At 44.6% G+C, this 11,228-nt stretch overlaps 1 long non-coding RNA gene across 1 annotated transcript; it reads left to right on the forward strand.

Moving 5' to 3' along the window:
- The first annotated feature begins 2,485 nt into the window (after positions 1-2,485).
- On the forward strand, positions 2,486-11,027 carry LOC311584269. Its single transcript, XR_014774813.1, has 5 exons — positions 2,486-3,088; positions 3,235-3,529; positions 3,611-3,779; positions 5,795-5,985; positions 8,839-11,027. It is a non-coding gene; the product is annotated as an uncharacterized lncRNA (long non-coding RNA).
- The last annotated feature ends 201 nt before the right edge of the window (positions 11,028-11,228 follow it).

Genomic DNA, 11,228 nt, shown 5'->3' on the forward strand with positions numbered 1-11,228 from the left:
GAGCAGAATAGGCGGTGTGGCGTTTGTTATATTGTGTGTTAAAAGCTTGCAGCTACTACCTTGGGTGTTATACCACACTTTCCTTCCTCCCTCACGTCTATTCTTCCTTTCCTCTATTCAGGAGGCCCTTTGGGACAGAACATAAGGTGACCAACTGAACCCTCCAGGCAACACCCAGTGGGGGACTGAGACTGGCCAGCCAATGATGGTAGATATGGCTTCTGAAGGCTTAGCCAAGCCCTCAAATGACAGGAGCATGACAACTTCAGGGCAACCTCATGAGAGATGAGCCAGAACCACCACGCTAAGCATCTTAGGAGGCGTGATAAGTACCTAGCTTTTAAACTTCTTGGTCTGGGGATAATTTGTTGTGCACCAATAGATAGTTAATACATAGAGCGAGGTTTAACAACCACACACAATGCAAACTTTCAAGTAGTACATTTTTCATGGTGTAGTATAGTTTCACACGGTTTATTTCCTATGATAGAGTAATCTTACGTAGTCAGAAAGACACTACTATAATCACACCTCCGTTTGGGAAACAGAGACCAGAGAAGCTGTGGGACTTGCTTCACAACCTAAAGCCAGAGAGCCAGCACCCAAACCCTTCTCTGATGTGACTCTGTGCTTCCTGCCACGGCACCTGCCCCCAAAACCCAAGGTTTCACTCCCACGCAATGGACGCTTGTTGAAAAATCACTTCCTTTTATTTTTAACATCAAGGCCTTTAAGGAAGCAGTGAGCTCAAGGTAGAATTTAATAACATTCTAGGGGATCCCAGTCCAAAAGCCTTGAGTCAACAATGGAGTATTTCTCAGAAATAGGTGAGTATTCTAAAATGAAGGTCATGTGACTCAAGGCTGGTGGAGCCTTCAGAAGTGCCTCCGGCTCTATCACGGTGCTAAGATGTGCCATATGGAGACCATGCCTGAGCCATTTGGTCTACCAACTTTTGCCTCTGACTTATTGCTAAGGACGCGTGGTTCCAATTTATCATATGGGGAAGGAGAGTTCCTGCAGCAGAGCTCCCTCCACTCATCAGCACACTGGTTGTCTACCCCACCCCCACCATCTCCTGCTGGACATCACACTAATCACTCGCTCTAACAGCAGGACACGAGAGCCTGAGCCATAGGACAAGAAGCCAGGATGGTTCGACAAACGGTGGCAAAAAATCTCTACAGAAGTAAACAGTGAGATGTTCAGTTGAAGTCAGACAAAAACAAACCCTTATTGGGGCTGAAGGACCCTAGACTTTCCAGATGCTACTCTCAGTACATGCACAGGTGCACATGAAAGTGCATGTTTGCACCTGCTTCTTCTACACACAAGAGTACTCATCAGCTCTATCAACTGTTATGTTAATAATAATCTGCACAGTATGCCTACTGAGATCCAGGTCAAGAGTACTTTCATAGTGCCTAAAGTAATCTGAAAATAGATATGGTGCCTTATAATCTCCCTCATCCACATCCAGCTGAAGATCTCAGTGAGGGCTTCGTAGTTACCACATCTCCTTCTCAGTTACAGGTTTCTAGAGCCCCAACATGCTTTATTTTGCCCCTTTCCTTGACAGGAACCTTGGTTTCAGAGGTTATCCCTGCCTCTTGGCTCCACTGTCTCCCTCCAGGAGTCTCAGCATCTGTGGCTAGGCCACATGCCCAGACCATCACCAGGAGCTCATTTCTCTTCCCTCCTAACTGAAAGGTCTTGTTCTCAGCTTTAAGAAGGTTCTCGATGGTCTGTTCTGTGGGGTTTCCCTGTGCCCGGCCCCTCAGAGCTGGTTCTCAGCACACACACATAACACAATGGAGCCAGCTTGTTGCTTACTTCTCAGTCAAGGACTCTCAACCTGAGCAGTGCCCGCCCCCCGCCTCATAAGTCCTTAAATAATTATTCTATTTCATTTTTCCATATATAGATGCAGAACAAGGTAAGTGTGGGGAAAAAATGGGGTCAGCTAATCAGAAATCAAAGGTACAGAGATTAATCATTTTGACAGCATGCACTGCAAAGACACAAATATTCTAGGCCCCCTTGAGCTTTTGTCCCCTTTTGCTTTTGCTTTTTCATTTACTGGTAGATCTCAGCAGAGAAAACTTGGTAGAGGTCCTCTCTATGCAAGTATCTTCCATTCCCAACCCTTACCACCCACCTTCACGCCGGCTTCAGGGAGCTTTGAGGCAGTCCATTAGTACAGGCAGCAGATGTGATGTCAACAGGGCGCAAAGACAGAATAATAGGACCCTACTCAAGGGACCTGGGAAGAGCACAGACTGTCTTCCCAGCAGTAAGACGTGCGCAGTCTAAGGGCTGCAAGCTGAGTCAGCTGTGAATCCTTTGCATAGGGATCTGCCTAGTTTGCTTCTTCCTTGGTACTGTGGCGAGCCACCCTGGCACTGCAAAACAAGAAAGGCGCCTTAAAGCAAGGCTTCCTACACTCTCCCATTTCTCACAATTACAACCACTTAGTGAGCACTTACTTTGGGGCCAGACATCAGACTAAGCACTTTGCAAGCATTATCTCATTTAATCCCATGAGTTAAGCCTTATTATCCCCATTAAAGATAAGAAAATTGAGGCTTAGAGCAGTGGAGTGACTCCTCCAAGGTGCATGGGCTGGGCCAGCGGCCAAGCACCGCTCCAGCTGACTCTCGAGCTCCGTTCTTACCCACTAGTGTATACCATCCAACACCCTTCCTCATCCAAACCCTTGCACGTCCTTCGCTATAGACCCCAGCACCCCTCATTTTTCTAGATTCTGACCTTGTGCAGAAGCTTTACATCACCGAGCAATCCCAGCAACTGAGATGAGAGCGGAAGCTCTTTCTGTACCTTGAACTGTTGGCATCGCCGTCAGCCGAGATACACGCTCCCAGTTTTGTCCCTGGCCGTCAATAAGCTCACACTCTCCTATCAAACACTGCATCTCCACGCCGTGATAAGGGGAGGCCTTCTTGTTGTTGCTGCTGCAGAACTGGGGCCAGGACACAATACGCCTGCAGCATTCATGGGTTTCTGGACAGAGGCCAGGCGATTCTACATGCGTATCCGTTTTAAGACATCTTAATTAAAAGACACCCTGGTAAGTGGAATTTTTAATCAACTGCGAGACATTCTGCTTTACAAAAGAAAAAGAGAAATCTCTCTCTAGGTCAGTGGGCATGATGGCTGGCAGCAATAGATGCTCTCTTATGCCAAGCACTCTGTTCTTTTTTTTTTTTTCTTTAGAGAGTCAAGAGCCATGGCCATGGTCATGTAGCGTAATGTCACTTCAGCTTCCCTCTTACAGCCAAGGCCATCTTGGCACTGGGCGAGACATAGCGAAGTGAATGCCTACAGGGACCTAGTCCTGAGACTGTGCAACGCAGCTTCCAGAGAAATCCATGTTGGTAATTAACAAGGAGGGGACTAATTAAAGGTGAACAATGCTCAGACGCTAAGGACCCAGAAGCTACATAATAAGCGCAGTGTGTCATACGCAGATTACAGGTGGAGTTGCTGAGTGCTAAGTATCAGCTACAAGGTGAGGTCAGTGTGAATCACGTCATGTAATGCTGCACAGGGTCCGCTGGCTCTGGTAAAGTGCTGTCGATTTTGTTCACAGTGGAAAAACAACATAGAGAAAAGCAAAATGGAGCTCTTGCCTTCCAGATAAAATGTGCCACGGGGTCTTTCCAGCACAGAGAAGGGAGGTGCCGAATGGGAAATATTGGTGACCCAGGGTCTCAGATCTCCCAGAACAAAGAAAACTATAGAAACTACCGCAAGAACAGGTAAAGGAAACAAACTGGTCCAGAGCCAAAGAAAATAGCCCTCTTTGCGAGTCTCAGAAAAGGCTTTGCAAGGGCTGTAGGCAAAAGGTTGAGCCTCCTGCATTGCCTGTAGTTTCATTGTAGTCTTGTGATACCCTCACTGGCAAGTCACTGATGCCCATCCTGCAAGGCCAGGATACAGGCTCAGGAGGGTTAGGGGATTAGGGGATCTCTCATGCCTCCCCAAACCCATATGATAATACCTTGGTTCTCAGCTTGGCACTATTAGGATGTAGGTTAACCTTTTAAGATGGGGAGCTTGATGGCAGGGCTTCAGGCTGGGGGAGTGTCACATTCTGGAAAGAGATACTCAAACTCTGACCCTTTCTTCAACCTTATTTGCATCTTAGCCATGAGACCAGTGGCTTTATTCTACTGTGTTGTCTTGACATGCTATGCTGCCTTAGCATAGCCCCAAAGGAGAGGGACAAATCACACATGAACTGAAATGCCCAAAAACATTGGCCAAAGTCACCCCCTTACAATGAAGCAACGATCTCATCTATTACAGTGACATCAAACCGGCTGCCACATTCCCCACAAGGATAGAAAGCCTTCTAATTCTAAAATATTATAAATGGCTTTCTTCAGTCAGTTTTAGAGAGTAGAGAGAACCACTCTATATGTACAGATTTAAAAAGCAAAAGGAATAATATATAATAGATATCATTCACTTTGTATATAATGCACACACACACACACACACACACACACACACACACACACACACACACATATGGGACATGTTGCAGTGTACCAAAGCAAGGCAAGAAGGAAGAGCAAAGAAGCCAGACAATCTAGACATAGGGTATACATAGTTTTCCAAGAGAAGTGAGGCAATCTACTGATACCAGACTAGGATAGGGGCCGTGCCTTGGTTTAAAGGTGCGCATGGAACATACTCTTTTGCACATCTACCTTGAGGACCCCTGTTGGTGTAAGCAGTGACAACCTGAGAAGGTGTCACCTCCTCAGACACCCGTGGCCACCTCAGCATCATGTCATGAAGTGCTCCTTCTCTAAGGGTATCATCTGGCCCTCCACTCCCCATCCCAGACATCAGCCAGCTTGTTGGTCCCTAGTTCTAGAGCCCAGAGAAAACTGGCATGGAACATCCCAAGCTGAAGGAGGTCATACTCATGCTCGCTTCTGGGATCTCGGGGGTGTTTCGTTAGCTGAGCGAAGTGATGGAGGTTAAGAACGAAACTGCTAGTTAGTTAACACAGCATGAACAGCCTAACTTCCCCCCCCCCTCTTCTTCCTTCCCTACCTACAAGGCAGACACCAGCACACAGAGGGGCTTTCTTTTGGAGAGTGGTGATTAAATAAGAGGACTCGAGGAAGTACACACCATGCGGAATTACTTTAGAAACTCTATAAAGCCAGATCAATAAAGCCACCTCTCTTTGTACTATATCTCTGTGAATAGAAACAGAGCCAAGATGTAGAAAAATATAATAGGAACCCCAACAACAAATAAGTGCATTTTGCTTTCTTATTTGGCAAAATAAAACTTAATTTTGTAGAAAATATTTATTTATTTATTTATTTATTTTTCTTTTTTAAAATATATTTTATTAATTTATTCATATTACATCTCAATTGTTATCCCATCCCTTGTATCCTCCCATTCCTCCCTCCCTCCCATTTTCCCCCTTACTCTCCTCCCCTATGACTGTGACAGGGGTGACCTCCTCCCCTGTATATGCTCATAGGGTAACTTCATGATTCCAGCCCACCCAGTTTTGAGTGTCCTTCCTGGAACTGCTTACCCTTCCTCCAGTGTCTCCCAATGTGACACTTATTGTCAACCCCTGGGTCAACTATTTCTTCACAGAGAGTAATGGTTAAGATATTAGCTAAAAACATTTCATAATATTGGGATTGTAACCCAGAGCTGTCTGCAATAGAAGTTAGTGTTTATACACCCCAAGGGATTGCATACAGTGTGTATTTAATACGTGTTTGTTTTTCAGTTTAATACTATCTACCAAATGTGCTCTCCCTGTATCACCAGCAGGACGTGTGTGTATTTCCTGCCAACTCCATCTTCTTGACTATGCAGGTTGACCTAGAATGCAGGATGACCAACCAAGAAAGAGATACAGTGTAAGGGGCAACAGAGAGGCACTGGGAAAGGTTTGCGGCAAATAAGTCCTACCCCATGGTAAGAATCTAACCTTGTGGGCAGGAATGAACTAACATCTCACTTTTGAAACTGGAAGTCCGCATGATCAGAATCCACTTTTGGCACAAGGGAAGAACAAGTTAGAGAGGAGACACTGGCACTGGGAGTAGCGGCCTTGAGATCATCACACTCTTACGGATAAGGAAGGATTTGAATCAGGGCCATAGCCCAAAGAAGAGAAGCGGCAGATGTTCAGGAACTATTTGTTGAATACTGTATTAGATCATTTTCTACCCCTATTATAAGTTAACAAACAAACAAACAAACAAACAGAAGAAAGTTTACTCAGGATTATGGTTCCAGAAAGTAAGAGTGACTCATGGCGGGAGTCAGACGTGGCAGCAAGCAGCAGACATGGTGGGCTGGTCCAGGAGCTGGGGGTTCATATCCTTTACTATAAGCCTGCCTCAGTGACATGACATCATTCCTCCAGCTAGGCTGTGCTTCCTAAGTGTCCCCAAACTCTGGACCAAGAGGCAGGAGAGAGAGAGAGAGGGAGAGAGAGAGAGAGAGAGAGAGAGAGAGAGAGAGAGAGAGAGAGAGAGAGAGAGAGAGAGAGAGAGTTTATCCACCAAGAATGGGGGCTGGGGGCTAGCTTTTGTGATTCAAAAGACAGAGCTACCATTCCAAACAACAGCACATGCATCTGAAGATTGAGGAAGGCTAGTGTGGTATTGGATGTGCTAGTTCTAACCTGGATGCAGGAATGACAGACAGAGAGAGTGGAGCTTTGGCCAGAGAATTCTGCCATACATTCTTCAAGCCATCTGGCCAGACAAGCACCTGCCTTCCAATTCCTGATCCTAAATCAAACTTCCTGTGTCAATTAGTGGTTTGCTAAACACCTGCATATCTTTTAAATCCCTTATCTTCAGGATACAGTTCAGTAGTTGAGAGCAAGGTTCCTGGAGTCAGGCCACAGGAGTCCTGCCTTATTTGGTTTCTTTCATCCTTTGTTTCCCAAGCACAAAAGGGCCTTCCCTGCAGAGATTTCTGTGCTAAAAAGTGAGATACTGCATGCAAAGCATTTGCCAGAGTTATGAAAGCAAAGTCACTTTCCCATCACTGGGACCCAAACTCAGTCAACCAATAGGAGAGAGATCAGAATGGCAGTGCCATCAGAGGCAAGGAATGGATTGGTGATTGTGCAAAGTGACAGAGCTTGTTCCAAGCATTATGACCACAAGAACTCCACACTCAGGACCCTGTACCTGGCCTCTGAATTGCATTACTACATTCTAGAATTTAATTCAAGCATTTGACCATCTATACTTACTGGCTCCCCATCTATGAACTTGATCAATAGGTTGAAAATATTATTTTTTAAATGTGCTCATATTGAACACATACAGATTTTTAAAAACTTACTTCCTAATTAAGGAGAACTGTCTCAATGACATGTAACTTGTACTAGGTTTCCTGAATAATCTAGAAATAATATGATGCCATTTATACAAGAGACATAAACATCTCAATGTTTTGCCATTAGCCAGAGCCCTGGAGGCAATAGTCTACAGATACTGAAGAAGAACTGTAACTCATATCTTGCAGCATTCCCCCCCCCCCAATCCTAGTTTGTTTGTGTGTTTGGTTGGTTGGTTGGTTGGTTTTTCAGGACAGAGTTTCTCTGTGTGGTCCTGGCTGTCCTAGACTTGCCTTGTAGATGAGGCTGGCCTCAAAGTCACAGTGATACACCTGCCTCTGCCTCCCTGAGTGCTGGGATTATAGGCGTGCACCACTGCACCATCTCTAGTTTATTTTTAAAAAGGAAAAGGAAGGGAAGGGAAGGGAAGGGAAGGAGAGGAAACGGACCATTGCTTTTTGCTAGAGAATCAAAGGGAGTCTTATGGAGTCTGTAAAGGTTCAGGGAGAAAGAGCTAAGGGAAGGCAAATAGTTAATCTGAAAAGTTCTCCTCAGACTCCCATTTGAACAAACCGTTAGCTGGAAGATGAAAGGTCTGTGGGTTCGAAGGCGCCTAGCATGAAGAGAGGTGCAGTGGACCTCAGGACGATAAATTTCATGGCTATAGGCATAAGACTGTAAGCATCAAGCAAGCTTTTTTGCACCTGAGGACTCACCATGAGCGTAGGCATGGGTCCATGGGATGCTGCCCAGCAGAAGCGGTATCAGAAAGACAATAAGTAACCCTTGGGTGGAATCTAAGAGTCCCCAGCACGCTTCTGAGTTGCAACTTTCCAGAAGCCCAAAATGGCATGCCTTGATTCACCCGTGTTCTGATTTCAGCTGCTGCTGCTACTCAAAGTCCCAGGGTTCAGAGTGGCCTTAAAGAATGGCAAAGGATGCATTCCCAACTAAGAACCCAGATGTGTGAAGGAAGAGAAAGGATTGTTTGATCCATTCTCCTGACAGCATGTCTTACTGAAAAGCTCATAATGGGTCTTACTGAAAAGCTTCCTCTCAGGGTGGGCATAAAATGTTTTCACATGAAAAATAAGATTGGACTATGGCCCTTTGATTACACACACACACAACTACAAATCTCACTGAAATTAGAACTGCATTTGAATCATCTCCAAGGAACAAACTATTACGGCATCCTATCCTGCGCTACAGTGCCTAACCTTATAACAGGCGGCCGTGGAAAGCAAGAGACAGTCATCTAAAGCTACCACACGCTCCTTAACCACCACCACAACACCCTCTACTAGAAAAATACTAGGCAGGAGTGCCTGGGATTGTGTGTGTGTGTGTGTGTGTGTGTGTGTGTGTGTGTGTGTGTGTGTGTGTATGCAGGTGTTCATATGTATAGACAATCTTGGTCATCGTTCCTCAAATGTTTTGTTGTTGTTTATTTGTTTGTTTGTTTTAAGACAGGGTCTCTACTTGACCTAGAATCTACCAAGAAGGCCAGCAACACCTAGAGACCCACTCACCTCTGCCTCCACAGTCCTGGGATTCCAAGTGCCTGCTACTACATATGGCTCTTTAAAATGAAGGCTCTAGGAATCAAACTGAGATCCTTACGCTTGCAAGGGAAAAGCTACCTCTGCAGCCCAGCATGTGGGATTCTTACAGAGAGCGCATGTGTGGTGGCGCCACTGTGTCACCAGTCACCATGAATTATCCTTTCTCATATCCGGCTCATGTGATAGCACACAAGCTGCATCCAACCAACCACCAAATGTGTATGGAAGGCTTCCTGTGTAAAAGGGAGCACGTTGAAGTAGAAGATCAAAGAAGCTTCCATGGAGCCTATTAAGCTGTGCATTTTATTAGACAGAGATGGGGATGCTTAGTTTCAATGACCATAAACTTATAAAATATGCTGTATATCTGACTATTACCCTATTCCTATCCAATTCCACTATGAAGGGGCAGTCTTTAAAAGTAGTGAAATCTAAAATTTCTCTCTTTTACTGACCATGTCAAAAACTTTTAATATTTTTTTTCCAGCATGACTAGTCTCTTAGCTATCAAACCTTTTTTTTTTATGTGCCCTCAGGGAGAGCTGAAAATACAATGGGCTTGTCGCAGTCCCTTCTACTTTATTATTTTTTAATATTAGCTTCTTGTCTGTAAAAAGAAAAGGTGAGCCGTCTTTTCCCTTAGAACCAACTTAATGGGTCTCAAGACTGATATAAATGCAATTATCCCGTGGAGGAGAGAATCTGGGGAGGGTTCAGCCTTTAATGAATATCACTTAATCTCCATTAAAAGCTTTACAATGAGATCGTGAGCCTTAGCAGGTTCCTTAGCCAGAGAGGGCTAACCAGAGTGACGCTGAAGTCTCTCACTTGTTTATTCCTGATGTTCTGGCTCAAGGATATGACTGACATGGACAACATCTGTTGGATTGTAGCTTTGTCAGAAAGCACAGAGACCCACCTCAGGGACCAACAGGAAAGTGATGAAAAAAACAACACAAGGAGACTGCTCCGCCATGACACATAGCCAGCATTTGTGCCCTGAGGAGACCAAGTTCATCTAGAGACAGTGCAAGACACAAACACAGCTCAACCCCAGGCCTCCATGTTGCACACCAGTAAGTCCCTACTGCATCCCTTTAGTACAGAAACTGTGTGTCCTTTGTCCTGCTTACTAGCCAGGCTGAGGACTCTTTACAGGGTACCAAGTCTTACCGATAGAGCTGATGGCAACTTTGTCTGTTTTCCTTAAACAACCGTGGAGATGCTTTACAGTGTGAAAGCTGACCCCTTCCTGTGGGCGATGCCTCCCCAGCTTTTATCTTCGCTGTGACTGACACTGAGAACCTGCAGACATTTCAAAGGAGTTTAGCTTGAGGGAAAAAAAATGAAGGGTGATAATCAGAGGGGCTTGGAGAATCGCTATTTATGTAGAAAACATGTGCAAGCAATGAGCTGTTCTCAGATCACACACTTTGCCTTTCTCTCCCAGCTGCCCAGTCCTGACAATTTCCCATATACACACCTGCCTTATGCCTTGCTTACTCTCTGGGATGGCCCTCCCCTGGCCAGATGTCCAAGTTGACTCTAGGCGCCTCCTCTTATAGATGCTGAGCAACACGGTCAGTGCCTATAAAAACGGTCCTGCTGCCTGCATCTCACAGAACTGCCAACAAGGTCTAAGTCAGGAAGGTGAAGGGGCATTTAGTGTGTGTTTGTCATTCTGTGTCCTCCATCATATTTCATAGGGACAGGGAAGCCAAACGAGAGATAAAAAAGGACCTTTGTAACTCCCATTTAATATGTAACTATTCCTTAAAAAAAAAAAAAGAGTCTTTTAGAAGTAGGAATAGAAAAGTCTGATCAACTCTGTGTAAGCCTAGCACTCCCAAATCCTGCCTTGTACTACTCTTCATCCAAACTCATCTTCCTCAGAACATTCAGCTGGGTCTAGGAAAACTATTACAAGGTTGGAATGCAGGAGCCCTAGTCCTCATCTCAAAGTGTGGCATTTCTTTAAGTACAAGGGTAGAATAACCATGATTCGTAGATGAAAATTATAGGTAAAATGGAAAATGTATATTTCACTGAGAAAGATATTACTGAAATGATTAGGAGTCATAGCCAAAATAAAAACAAACCGTTTCCTGAAATATGTAATTTAAAAGGAAAAAAAATTGCACAGCTTACCCAACACCAACCTAAATACTTTTGAAAGTGTATTTTCTCAGTAATGCAAAATACAAGCACATAACATACTTGGCTTAATGTTTTTATTAAATGCTCAAATTCCTGGTTATTCTAGGACTAGAAAAATTCTAATAAAAATCTTCAGA

This window comes from Acomys minous, assembly GCF_964271855.1.
Source record: "Acomys minous genome assembly, chromosome: 15".
Classification (NCBI taxonomy): Eukaryota; Metazoa; Chordata; class Mammalia; order Rodentia; family Muridae; genus Acomys; species Acomys minous.